The sequence below is a fragment of the Electrophorus electricus genome, chromosome 16 (genome assembly GCF_041902795.1).
Source record: "Electrophorus electricus isolate QZ-2024a chromosome 16, ASM4190279v1, whole genome shotgun sequence".
NCBI classification, from domain to species: domain Eukaryota; kingdom Metazoa; phylum Chordata; class Actinopteri; order Gymnotiformes; family Gymnotidae; genus Electrophorus; species Electrophorus electricus.
In genome coordinates this window covers 16,394,008-16,408,002 of record NC_137512.1, presented here as the reverse complement: position 1 = coordinate 16,408,002, position 13,995 = coordinate 16,394,008, and the positions used below count along the sequence as shown (strand labels likewise).

The window sequence follows — 13,995 nt, the reverse complement described above, 5'->3', positions numbered from 1 at the left end:
CCCTCCACCCCAACTGCATACATGCTGTCTCTCATGATGTCTGCACTTGGATGTGGGCTGCCTGTGAAGAAAGGTCTGCTGGGTAACAGTGCCAGGGTAAGAGTCCCCTCATAGATAGCTTCATTAGAAGATGGGGCGATGACTCGTGGATCGATCATGGCACTCTGAGATCGATTGATCTTCCTGGGTGCGGCAGAGGAATCCTCTAAACTCAAACTGCTAACCAGTGAGGGAGACTGCAGGGGAGGTGGAATATCCCATTAATTAACCAAGGAGACCCAATCGTGTGAAAGAGGTAGTGCTTAAGAACCACTATGTGCATAACAGAGGGGATAGATGTGCGTTAACATTCTGCCTATGTGTGTGTGTGTGCATACGTTTGTGCGCACTCCTGTTTAAGCATGTCTTGTCTCTGGCAGTGAGCTTCAATTCTCCAGTGGTCCATACCAGAATTAATAGCTCAGCTGCTTTCTAAGCCCAGCAGTTATGGTTATTAAGATTAGGTAATTGACCCAGTGGGCCCTTGAGTGCTGCACTCACAATGAACTTCACAATGAAAATGCGAGGAGCTGGGCAAACATGAAGCTATTTTCAAACTCTGAAGATGCCTCTTGTGGAAAGATCACGTCTTTTGCTCTGATGTAATAATTTCAATTTGCAAGGAAAAGAAAACATGCTGGAATCGCCTGAAAAGTTGTGAAAAATGTTGAGGTCATGCAGGAGAAGTTAAAATTTTAGAATCCACACAATGCACTATATCCACAATAATATGAACTGGAAGCACACACAGATCTACAATAAAGATTGTAGAGGTCTAGATTTGAATAATGGAGATCACTGTCCTTGAAGAGTAGGCTTACCATTATTTTACAGGACATTGCACTGTAGCACAGTGGGGAAATGACTTCCAGCAATGCACTGACTTGTCAAATATTTTTATTTGTATCTAATCATAATAATCTCGAGTGTTTTAGCATAACTTTTGAATTTTATTACAACTAATGCAGGCATTTTTGTGTATTTTTTCATCATATACATGTTGTGCACTTTAATAATAATTTCCCAGTCTCGCTTTTTGTAAGCATTTTATGTAACAGACCTTAATTAAGTACAATTATACACTAAATATTTACTTCTAAACTATTCCCCACTTTATTATAGCAGACGTTTACTTCATAACCAAACCGCAAGATACAGCAGCTAAATAAATTATTTAGATTACAACACAGAGTCCATGGTAACCGGAAATTCGTTTATTGCCTGTTTAATCCCATGGTCTACATAACAAATCTGCATATGCTGAGATGCGCTGCGCAATTTCATCCGGGCTTCGTTCTTCATCTTCCGTGCTGAAGGCAGCCACAGTACATTTCAGCGTCCGCATCTGCTCAGAGGTATCCAGACATGTTCAAAAGCAGCGCTGTCAAACCATCAACAGCCTGTCAGCAGCAGATGTTGTCCCCTTTTTCACTTCGGGATGAAACAAAAACGATTACAAGTCGCTTTTAACTTGTGTGGACACGTTTAATCACGTCATTGTTTAAGACGGGTAGGCTAAATAATTAAGAGATCAACACGACCACCCCCACCCACGAATGAGAGTGAAGCTAAACCCTACATGAGAAGCAGCCCAGGTTTTCAATACAGTTCAAAGCTTCTCACACTTAAAACAAGTAATCATGTCCAAGATGTTGGGGCTAAATGAGAATCTTTCTTCTCTCTTTGCATGTTTTGTTTTTTTCAGTTTCTCGCGCGCGTTGTCAGTCTGTAGCAAAAAGATTTGCTTCTTTAAAAAACACAGGCAGAGGCTAAAAAGCATGTTTTAATAAGCACGAAGACACAGCCATCTTTGTTCTGGGGAGATAAGTCAAAATGCATACCAAGTGCGACATTCTGGGTATCCTGGAGGGTTGCCCACTGCCGTCTATCTCTTGTTCGTTTTGAGACGCTTCCGCACGCTCGCACGCACGCACGCACGCACGGACGTACTCAGACGCTCATTCGCCCTGTCTTAAATCCCATTTTAAACATGGTGGTAGGGGGGATAACAAGGCACACTCTGCTCCCGCCCCAGTCTGAAGGTGTTTGGCATGTTCACTTTATGCCGCCTCAGAGATAAGGGAATCCAGGCAGCTTGCGCTTCTCCCATGTCCCCTTTCAACTCCCTTCCAACCCTGTCCACCAGTCCCCGTGTTGCAGAATTAAATGCACCCAACTTATATATTTATTTTATTTTATTTTTATTATTACTCATCTGCCGGAAGAAAAAGGGGGTGAGTAAGGCATCTCAGAAACCTGTGATTTATAACGCTCCCAGCCGCGTCTTTGATTGATTTTTTGACAGAAATGTCCTCATTAGGTCGCTACAAATGGCATGAAAAGAAGCACGGCGCGGAGAAGGAAAGAGAGGAAAGGTGTATTCATGTGGAGAGGAGGGAATGGAGAAAGTTTGCTTGCTTTTTGACACTTGCTGGCTTTTTATCTGCGCCGCGTTTCCAGGGCACAGTTCAAAGTTTGCATGTGCGCACACAAGCACGCGCAAAGCATAAGACTGAGCGGCGCGATGGAGATCGGTCTCCGTTGCCACTGCGCACAGTTAATTAAAACTAGAGAATATAATAAAATACAGACGAACCTCTGCGGCTAATTAACATGTCTTTGATAGTGAAAGTGTTCTGAAGGAACAAGAGAATGAAAGAGAATTGAAGAGGGGGGCTCAGGGCATGAGAGGAGGAAAGAAAAAAAAACACACTTTGCGGGGAATTGGAGAAGGGGTGTCAATGAAACGAGTAGGTTGGACTGTTCCCTCGACGTGGCATCCGGAGATGGTGGTCCCACAGTTGAATTCAAAGGCTGTTTTCTTAATTAAAGGATTTAATTAGAAATGGGTTGGGTTGCCAGAAGAGAAAGTGAAGGGAGACTTATTGGGGGGTCGTATGATTGGGAAGATGAAACTGATAAACAAAAGTTAGCCTTTTGATCTTAGCTTGGCTCAGATAAGTTTTGTTGATTTTTGTTCATTTTAGCAGTACACGTAAAAAGCCAACAAGACACTTACTTTCTCAGAAGCTAATGTTAAAATTTCAAACTTAAACAGACAATCGTTTCTGTTAGTAACCGTTGCCTTGTTATGTGCCAGTAATAGCCAAAGGTAGCCTGTTTCGGGAGCCAGTAGAGGTTTAGTAGAAGCACTGCTTTACTTAACTAATGTTTGTTTGTTTGTTCAGTGTTTGCTGTTTGATAGATGATACGACGTGGTAGTCTACATAATGTCTGCTACCGATTACTTTACCAGTCGCGTTTATCTTCGGGTTTTTGGGTAGTGTCAGGCCCATTAATTATTACATAATGAGTTTTGCGCGCGTGTGAATGTGCTGACTACACGTTATGTGTGCACGCGGCTGTGATGGGGTCCTTTGTGAAAACCTGTTGACACGTTTGAGACCATTAGCACCGCTTTCCGCGCGCGAATACTGCCAGTCTCCCCTCGCCGCTGTTTAAGCTTACGACGGGCAGAAATATGCCGCTGCAACTCCTCGTGCTACCCCAGCGTATCGTGCTCGAAGACTTCATTAAGCCAATTGCGGGGTGAGAGGGTTTTTGGTATTGAGGAAGTACTCTAAAATATCGGAACTTTAGGATCACCTGAACTGGTATAAGGGTTTGAATGTCACCCTCACTACCACGCTGCGGTGGTTTTGGAGCTATGAACTCACACGGGCTGGTTGAATTAAGAGACAGAGGTAGTAATCTTGTGGTTATTTTAGCACTGTGAAGAAAAGTCCCTTCAGCTTGGCTTACACTCTTAATACATTTATGGTGCAGGTTCATCTTTTTCTTTCTGATTGGATGAATTATATAGGGCAGATAGTGTTCACTGTAAAGGAAGATACAGCCAAAAGTGACACTGATCTGATGATAAGATATGATAAACTAAGGAAGGAGAGCGATAGAAAGAGAGAGAGAGAGAGAGAGAGAGAGAGAGAGAGAGAGAGAGAGAGAGAGAGAGAGAGAGAGAGAGAGAGAGAGCACAGCACACAGCATATATCCACTGGTGGGAGTCATTTGAAATGTTTATTTGAAAAAGGAGAAATGTGGAGCAATAGATAGATGAGAGAAGGAGAGAGTATGGAGAGAGAGAGAGAGAGAGAGAGAGAGAGAGAAAGAGAGTGTGGAGAGAGGCAGTGGCAGTGCTGAACCTGACACTAATGAGCCGCCTTTCTGATGGGACCTGACAGCACAGAAGAAAGCTGAATCCCTCGACACTGACGCTACACAACACTCCCGCCTAATTGGAGCAGTATGTGAGTGCGTGCATGCATGCATGCGTGTGTGTGTGTGTGTGTGTGTGTGTGTGTGTGTGCACACATTAGGAGTAGAGGGAAAGCTGGGCTGAAATAAGCTTTGCTTTGTATGAAACGTGCTAATAGCAATGATAATATAGACTGCTGCAGGGAGAGGGAAGCTGGGACCAGAGCTTGTTTGTAGATGCACAGTGATTTGACTGAGCTTGACATTTTTCTGCCTCCCCTCCCCACCCCACCCCACCCCACCATTTAATATGAGAACGTGTTTGAAAAAACTTTGGTTGTGGTGAGGTTGTTCATTTAGCTTACTTGGAAATTGCCAAAGAGTTCCTGCACCATCTGCACGCACTTGTCACTTGATCAAACAAGCATAAATATCCTATTTTTTATTCATCCATGAAGTGCCAGAGGCACTTTGGTGTTTCATCAGTGGACAGGGAAGTAATATTTATCTTCAGTAAAAGTGAAAACAGCAGAACCCTCAGATGCACACACCGAATGTTGACTCACGCAGATACAACACGCTCTTTTGTTTGGAGAATATTTAAAGCCGTTTTGTGGGTTATGAGGTTCTAGAGAGTAGAATGTTTTTGATTCAAAAGTTAATACTAATTGACAGACCAGTAGCAGATCCTCAGGCTGCTTGGATCGTGCTTCAGAGGTGATTAGAAGCCATCACTTTCTCTGAAATGAACGTGGACTCTGTTTTTTCTACTGCAACATGCAGTAGTTTCTCAGTTCTCTTGGTGCTGTTTCCATCTTTGACTCAGAATCAATCATTTCTAATTTATCAAGGAGGATTTGTGTCATGACGCCTGATGCGAGTTCCAATAGGGAATGAGGGAGGGAAAAAAGACAGGAAGTGGAAAAAAGGAGCCCATGCAAATCTCTTGGCTGATGTGATTAGTGTTTGAAACCGAATCAAGACTGACTTCAATAGACAGAACACAAAATCATATTAGGGTGAATTCGATGTGCATGGCTTTACCTTCAGCATTTATATTCTCTCTCTCTATATCTTTCTCTCTTCACTCCTCTCAGTTTTTGTATGTTAGTGTTACTGACCTGAAATGTTCTCTTCACAGATTTGTTGCATTTCCAGTGTAAAACAGCCAGTTGTCTAGCATGCAGTGCATGTTTAGAGACAGTTGAGGCCGGTTTTTCACAGCCCCATGCAAACAGAACACATCCAAAAGACAGTCCAGCAATCAAGGCAAAAGCAGGTTCTAAACATCACTTTACTGGTCACACAGTTCCCCTCTAACATATTTTAACATACTCTAATATGCTCTTTTCAAACATCTCCTACTTCTCTTTCCCACAGCTCCATTTTTTTCATTTCAGTACCACCCATAAAATATGGGGGGGGGGGGGGGGGGGGTTATGGATATACATTTGATCACATTGCAAACAAGTAACCTTGCTGAAACATTCCATACCTCCTAGTTTAATGTAATTCTGTCAAAGATGTTGCTATAAACGGAGTGACTATGTGAATGAAGGACTGACAGTCACCCAGGGTCACTGAGGACTTGTCTCTCATAGTCAAACAGCTGATGGAAGACTGTCTGTGAAAATATGTGTGCATGTGCATGTGTGAACGAGAGGATGAGGTACAGGGCTCCATACACTCGGCCAGGACCTCGGCGTGAGGTTTCCCAGCACAGATGGCCTTCTCTGCAGGCTGGGGTGGGGAACGGGGACTCCCCCCCGCCCCCCCCTTTGCTGCAGAAGGTCGAACTGCCCGTGCACGAAGGTATGACCAGCCACTGCGCAAGGGCTAGGCAATGTGACACTGCTCTCAGACACATGCACACCCCCACAGTAAGCGTACAGGCCATCATTGCTCCAGTGACCTCAGCTTTTCATATGGCAAAAGCAATCTTGGTTTTGACCAAAACCGTGTCCTAGGTTAAACCCTAAAACATCTTAACCAAATGACTAGAACTTTGAGAAGCAAACACCAGGCTGTTCCTCCAAAAAGCTCTTTTGAAGAATGCATTTTTAAAAGTGAATCAACTGCTATGTTGGGTCCCCAAACTCACTTGACCTTATTCTGAGGTGATTTTCCTGTTTTTTTTGTTTTTTTTTCTTTTTTTTCTTTTTTTTTTGTGTTGTGTTGTAAGGGACGGATGTTCAGGCATTCCTATATGTTCCATTCCGGTCGCAGAACAGAACGTGAGCCGGTCTGATGAATGGATGCTGCTGGGCTGTGCGGTCTGCTGACTGTAGGGGTGATCCACTCGGCTTCCAGAATCTTCTCAGGGATGCCAGAGCTATGGAGAGACACACAGATGGTCAGGGTTGTTCCCTCTCTGTGAGATTTGGGAGTGTTCCTGAGATAGGATTAGTGAGGCTCATGCTGTCTCAGGGATAGGTTTTGATGAAAATCAGGTCAGAGAAGGTAAACAATGTATTATGAAGAAATGATGGCAATACAATTGAGAGATTTTAGAATTGTGCCTTAATTCTGCCCTTGGGAAATTTCAGAGGACAAACATCAATCAAATTTAAGCAGTAATACATTCACACTTGAGGGTGAAAGTGGCATTTTTTTCCTACATGTGACATATATCTGATTTTCTTCACACTTTTCTAAGGAGTGTGAACACAAAAATACAATTGTATTTTCAGATGTGGTCCTAGATCGGATACATATCTGATCCATGGCCATGAGAGCCCAGTGAGAACTGTCACATTGGAATTCATGCATTTTTTCCCCACTGTGCAGCATAGATCACTGTCCACACTGCTGTCCCACCACTGCTGGCTCTTCTCCCACACCCACACACCTCTCAGCACACAAGTGCCAGCAATAGCTGCTAAAACAGCATCAGCTATGCCTTTTGCCCTTTTCGAATCTTTGCCACGAGTGCTCGTACAATTGTTTAATTCATTTTGCCATTCCATTGATGGACTGCCTCAATAAAGGCTCTGTAAATCTGACATTTTTTTTGCTGTTGTTCATGTGGGCATGTGGGTGATGCATGTGACATGGGTTGTGTAAATGTGCACATGTGAATCCTTTTAGGGCAGAAGCCTGTTCACACTGATGACAGCTATGGGTTATCTACAAGCATGCTAAGAGAAAAGATTCGATCCAAGCCAAAAAACAAAAAACAAACAAACAAACAAAAAACCACCAACAACAAAAGTAAAAAAACAAAATAGCGCATTAGGTCCTGTGATGTGAATATAGTCATAGTCAATGGTGGAGAAGAGGGAGTGGGATTTGTGGTCCCCATGGATTTCCAACAGACTGAAGTCACACAGATCTCTCCTTTGACAGAGATTAGTTCTAACCCAGATCTAACACACCCAGTCCTGATCTGAGGTCATGTCTACCAATTAAGGTATGTTGTCCCATCAGTGCAGGAATAAGCAGCCCTGGAGTGGTATATGGCATGCTTCCTTTAGACAAGTTTGAGTTGAATGCGTAATGACAAACAGTGATTAAGATGGTGTTGTAGCTCTCAGACTAATTTGTTGTAAGTGGGTGTACCAAGATTCCTCTGACTGAGCTATTGTAACTTGCTCAACAATAACTTGGCATTAAAAATTTGCCCTTTGTAAAATTAGTTGGTCTCTCAATGAAGGTAAAAAATTTCACAGGGTCAGCATCCTGTTAGGGTCTTTAGATATATGTGCATTTAACACAACTGCTCTGGCCAAATACTGCAGGAACACTCCAGAATTACAAAGTAAGTGAGTTAGTAACTGGTGGGTCACAAGCAGTGCTTCCTTCACACTCAACTTTTGCAAAGTTACTGTTGCCAGAGGGAGCCTGAAGATGCCATGGGAAGTTGATGTCTCCACATAGGGAAGTTTTTTGCTGTTAGGATTCTTCCTGCTCCGGGTGTCTTTTGGCAGGTTTTAGGCATTCCTCCGAGAAAAGAGGCGAGAACGTGACTCAGCTTGATTCTGGACCTGCTGTGGGAGCTGAGATTGAAAACTGCGTTGCTGCCTGGTGCAGTACAGGATTCTAATCTACCAGTCCCTGTGAAATGGCATGTCTTGGGTGGTGCATGATGCAGTGGTCCAGATCTAGCTGAGGTCTTATGAATATGGATTAGGGCCAAAAGTTGTCCAATGCAGATATTTCAGCACAACTCAAGGCTTCTCAGCATAACTGAAACGGATTAGCTGGCTTCTCTTCTCATTCTCACTGCCCTCTCGGCCCATAAGATATTTGGTTATCATGGCCAGTAGACACCCCAGGCCAAAAGCATGTCAGCCTCCTCTGGCAGTACCCATGTGTTGAAGCAGAGCATGTGAATCAGTGCACAAGCTACGATGTTGAGAGTGGCGGCTGGGACGTCAGACTCGTTTAGCTCAGAGTGCAACCTCTGGTTGAGTATGTCAACCCATTTCAGAGCAGCGTTGGGTTAATGAGTCCTCAGGGCTGATCGCTCACTTTGTCTTGCGGATTATCTGGTCTGCTGGGCCTGTCGCTAACACGACACCCCTCGCTGTCATGTGCCATGGAGGATGGATCTGTGAGATTGAAGGGTGTAGATAAAGCTAAGAAGCACAGAAGGTTTAAGGGAATGAAGAGCCTGAATGGTTTGGTATTAACACTAATTGTAAGTTTAATTATGTTATATAAGGGCCAATTCAATTACAGTCTAATAATGACTTTTCCACAGATTGTGAGTGTATAAGGCACATTTCAGTTACAATTGATTACAATCAATTAACTGGTGTTCAACTGTTTCCTGTCTTGTCTATCTTTTAATGTTAGTAAAGAATTGAAGATGTAGAAAATGTAATTGTAGGGCCCTTCCCAAGTCACTGTTCCTTTTTTGGCCTTTTCTTTGTGAACATGGTCATGAACAACTCTTCAATCTTACCTTGTGTAAGACTGAACTGTATGGAAACTAATCGAAATCTATCCATAACTTGCTCTCAGTGTTGCCACAATGAAATGCCACTACTTGTTCAAGGACACATCTGCTCAGGTCCATGAGCACACACTCTAATCTCCAGACTGCGACATAGTCACCTCTGGGTAGTTATTAAAGCCTGCACACCTGACACATGAGATTGAAGCTACTAAAATGATGGCTACAGCAAGGTGGATGTTCACCTTAGGTTTGAAAAATTACTTTTGCTGCCACCACTTTGATTTGGTGTGAACCTACCAAGTCCCAGACATAATTGTAGATTGGAAATGTATAACATGACTACAGAAAACTTTTGAAGAAAATAAACTTTTATCTTAGTCATCTTCTATGTTAGTCTAAATTAGTCTAAATTAAATTATTCTGAATTAGTCATAATTTGAAATGGAACTGAATTAAAAAGAACAGCTTAAGACTTTCCATAATCTGTGCTATGATGAAGATATCTCCCAGGTCAAAAATGTCCTTATCAGGAGCGAAGAGAAAGAGACATGTCTATGTATGGCCCAATTATCACAAAATGTCATTTTTTAAAGCTGATTTTTAACCTCTGTGAAACAGTGCATAGAGTGGGAAGGACATTTTAAGCCCTGGATCTGCTAAGCCGATTTTGCTCTGACATGACTTGGCATTGATTCCGAGAGCAACCTCATGGGTGTCACATACCTGAAAAAAAACAGGATCTGAAACTCAGCAGCTAGAAACCATCAAAGCCTTATCCATGGACCCTTTTCAATATGTGGCAATAGTGCTGCCCCCCCTCCTTATCTGTGTCAAACAATCCACATTTTTATTAAACATTTCTAAACACAAGTCACAATAGACACATCAAGTCTTTGCCTCTACTTTCAAACCTGACAGAATATGGCACTGAATGCATGAAAAAAAAAAAAAAACTTTTTTAGACGATATATATTTATCAGTACTATGTCTAGGGGACAAAGAGCATTCAGGGGTTACAGCTACAGCCAGAGGGGTCATATCCAAAGGTTGGATGTCTGACATTTCACTCCTGTCCATTACAATTAGCGAAGAGCATGTCCACCCTGTGCCCCTCTGTCATCACTCCCCGCTGAACGAAAGCATATGGGAACATTACTGGGTCTCAAGGCACCCCTTCAGTCACCTTCCATAACTTTCACATGGAGAGTTGTATAGCTGCATTCCATGTCATATGACTGCTGGCACTGCAGTAAAATTACACTTCCTATGATGTTGATAGACTATCTTTTAACAGCTATTAGAAAATCTAGGTCAAGTGTGTCCACAGTGTTTCCAATCAACAAGTCTTCAGCACACCTGTTGTGTGAAAGTCTGATCAAGTGCCCCCTGAGGTCTAACACATTGCTGGTGACATGAAAAATCATGCTGTACTAAAGTAATTAAAATAGAATATAAAACCCTATATAGAGCACAGTATATTATTTACATCTACAAAGAATAACTGTGGACTTCAGAGGGTTAAGTATGTGGACAGAAAAGTTGAGTATGTTCAACTTTTCTAAGAACACTTTTTCAAATGTACAGATCTTACTTTCAGCCACTCTTGTCATAACCTAGCATAATGTCACGATCGTTAAAAATTGTAGGAATAAGCACAAATGTAAATTTGAAGGAACTTATATGAAAAGTTACAGATGATTAGGGATATAGATAGGGTGAATTTAGCACTGTGTGCTTTTGTTATGACATCAATTTATATGTATTACAACATCATCCAGTGAAATCAGTACCTCCATGGCATATCAGTACTTGTCATAATTCACACAAATTTGTGCGGTTGGGTTGCATAAGCTGTTGCCAAAATAGTCTTTTACCAGTCTGAGGAGACAAAGGGCATTGCATGACTCCTCCGGTGCATATGAAATCTGCCACTGCATCTTTTTGCACCTCCACCCACTTGGAGGAGAAGACTACATGCTTGACTCCACCACAAAACTTGGCAGATTCCCGACTAGTTGATGTGTAGTGCATTGTCAGGGAAGGGAGTGACTCTGCTGTCCTTTATCCCAAATGGTACACAGCACATCTGGGATTTAAACTTGAATTAGAGATGTAGCTTCACCTGTGTACTTTCAACCTTGGCTCTCCTTGGCAAGGAGATGGGGTGGGTGGGGGGGGGGGGTTGTATGCTCATCTTATTAACTGATTTTTACACTTATCTGAAACTGATTATCTGATTTCTTTAATGTGTGGCAGCTTGTATGTGCTTTAACGCTGAAAATGTGGATGAGCTGCGGCTGCGAGCATCATGTGCTGCTATGGTTTTCCGCTTTGCTTCGGCTCTCTGGGGCGAACGCATATTCATCCGGATTACTTACAAGCACTTCAAACACGATTCCTTACGCTAAGCCCTCTCGCTTTGTTTAACAAGTTGCTCCTCTGCTAACAAAATGCTAATTATTTATGCTATTGCATTTTCTTTCTTTCGTCTTTTTTAAAAGAGGAGCAGTTACATAAATGACTAATTTCAAAAGAAGAAGGATGAATTAAAATTCGTAGTTGACAGTGTTTGGGGCACATCATGCAGGCTCACAGCCATGGCTTGGGCTTTGAAAGTGGCCCACCTGAACTAATGAATTCAAATTGGTTCTGTTTTGTTAGCGTGCATCCTTCAGGTACCATTAATGCGACCCAAGGTTTGTGGCAAAGCTGTCGCCAGGGCCTGTCGTGGAGAGACAGAGATATATGAGTCCCGAAGATATATCTCAGCTTGGCACAAAATTATTCAATTATGCCTAAGATGCTTATGAATATGAGGATGTCTGTGTCAGGTCAGGTGGGTGGTATGCAGTCAATGTAATAAGATGTGCATGTTTGAATTGGTCCCAATGGTGTGGGTTTTTTTGGGCAGGGAGGGGGGTTTGGGGTGCAGGGTGTATGTGAGTGTGTCAGCACACTTTGAGGGGATGCCACACTTTAGCATGCGCTCAATATTGCAGATAGTTTGTGTTTGTGTGTGTATGTGTGTGTGTCTGTCTGTGACTCATTATTTTTAAGGCAGGGATTGTCAATTCATGGTCTTCAAGGGCTGAATGCTGGACATTTTTCCTCACTTATAGGAATCTAGTATGGTGCTCAGTGACCAATAAATTGCACTAACTGTGTATCTTTTTAGCTATTAACCACCAGTGATTAGCAATCAGGAACATATATTGACTTGGGCATAAAATGTCTAGTTTAAAGGATTTCAAAGCGACAGCAGTGTGGGTCTATGTGAAAGTGCAGCGTCTCATATAACTACCTCCACCTGACTTAGAATTAGGTGTTCAGCCACAGTAAGGGTCCCCAGTTCTGCTCCTGTGGAGTTTACATTCACCACCCACTCTGTCAGAAACATTCATTTATTAGACACTCCAGCAATGCTGCTGTGCCTGGTGCACTCATACCAGTGCAACACCCACAACCATGCCAGTACCATATCAGTGGCACTGCTGTGTTGAGATGCCATTCAAATGCCATCCATCCACAATACTGGTCAGCAATGGTCCTGTGTGGTGAGCAACAGATCACTGATGAATGAGGAGTGGCCAAAAAATTGTGCATGGGAACAGATAGGGCCTTAAGATAGGTGTGCTTAATAAAGTGGAGAGAGATTGGTGGTGCAAGGCAGGTGTTTTTTCTAATGCAGCATGTGGTGCATGTAGTTGCGTGGCTAATCTTAGATACTTAACCTAGCGAATCAAAGTCCTCAAGACCATTTGAACACTGGAGCCAGGTAAGTAGGCTTGGAACTAAGCTTTGTAGGAATGTGTATTTCCAGGAGCAGGTTTAGGCTTCCAAGTCTCTACAGAACAGCTTTGCCCACTCTTGCTTTCAGATTGTTGGGCCACAGAAAAAGAGTTTGTGTGGTGCAGAACCCATAATGTTCATGTGCTCCCGCTGTCCAAAGTGCTAAAAGCTTCAACACACAAGGGTCGTATACGCGCTCCCAGTGCGAGGGGCAAGCGATTTCCCTCGGCGAACCTGTCTGTAAGCGAAGGCACCTCAGATCTTTTTCGTGTCAGCGAGAGCACGCGCTCTGAGTAACAAACGGGACAGCTCGCGACGAATGCGTTAAAATATAAGAGATTCACAAGGAGCCTCCGTGCGTCCCTTTGTAGATGAAAGACTTCCACTGTTTCTGTCAATGGCCTGCAGCAATCCGAATTAAACACTGATCTTATCGGAAGTTTAGTGTCCGCTCTGAATCACTCGTGCGCGTGCAGACAGAATAGAATTCGTGAGGGACACAGAGAAAAAGAATGATGCGCAGTAGGGAATAAAGTAATTCGAAGGCTGGCAATTAGAAGAGGAAAAGAATGAAGTTGTAAAGTATGTTTGTGTCAGTGAGTTCACTCGAAACGCAGGTTTAATCTCGGAACACCTGACAGTTTCTTCACGTTCGCTTTTGAGGTGTTTGTTCTTAGCAGATCTGATTAAAAAGAGTTCTTTAAGGTCACGTGAACTGAATAAACGCGGTGCCAAGACCTTTAAAAAAACAGCAAACTTGACCTACTTACTACTTTCTTTGTCCTGCGTGGAATAATTTCTAACACTGCGAATCAAAATCACAAATTAAGTGAATTTAACTTTAGTTAGTTCCACTTTTTAAATGAAATCATTTTTGTCCCCTTCTCCCTCTCTTGATTTGTTGTCTTCACTTAGGATATATGGCGATGAAAGTGGTTGCGTTTTATGGGGAGCTGCAGTGTGCATGGGAATGCCCTCTGCTTTTTTTACACACACACACACACACACACACACACACACACACACACACACACACACACACACAATTACACACA

At 42.8% G+C, this 13,995-nt stretch overlaps 2 long non-coding RNA genes across 3 annotated transcripts in view; one reads left to right on the top strand and one right to left on the bottom strand.

The window, feature by feature from the left end:
• Nucleotides 1–1,231: 1,231 nt before the first annotated feature.
• Nucleotides 1,232–2,188, bottom strand: LOC113570738 (uncharacterized). Its single transcript, XR_003409915.3, has 2 exons — nucleotides 1,881–2,188; nucleotides 1,232–1,470 (listed from the first exon to the last, which is right to left on the bottom strand). It is a non-coding gene; the product is annotated as an uncharacterized LOC113570738 (long non-coding RNA).
• The window catches only part of LOC145651672 (uncharacterized), a 27,918-nt gene continuing 16,062 nt past the window's right edge, over nucleotides 2,140–13,995 (top strand). Inside the window, exons 1-2 of one of the 2 annotated variants that reach the window (XR_014117486.1) lie at nucleotides 2,140–2,273; nucleotides 4,239–4,304. This is a non-coding gene — a long non-coding RNA (uncharacterized LOC145651672). Of the gene's footprint in view, nucleotides 2,274–3,933; nucleotides 4,305–13,995 lie in introns of those variants that run through there. The other variant, XR_014117485.1, reaches the window with a different exon arrangement.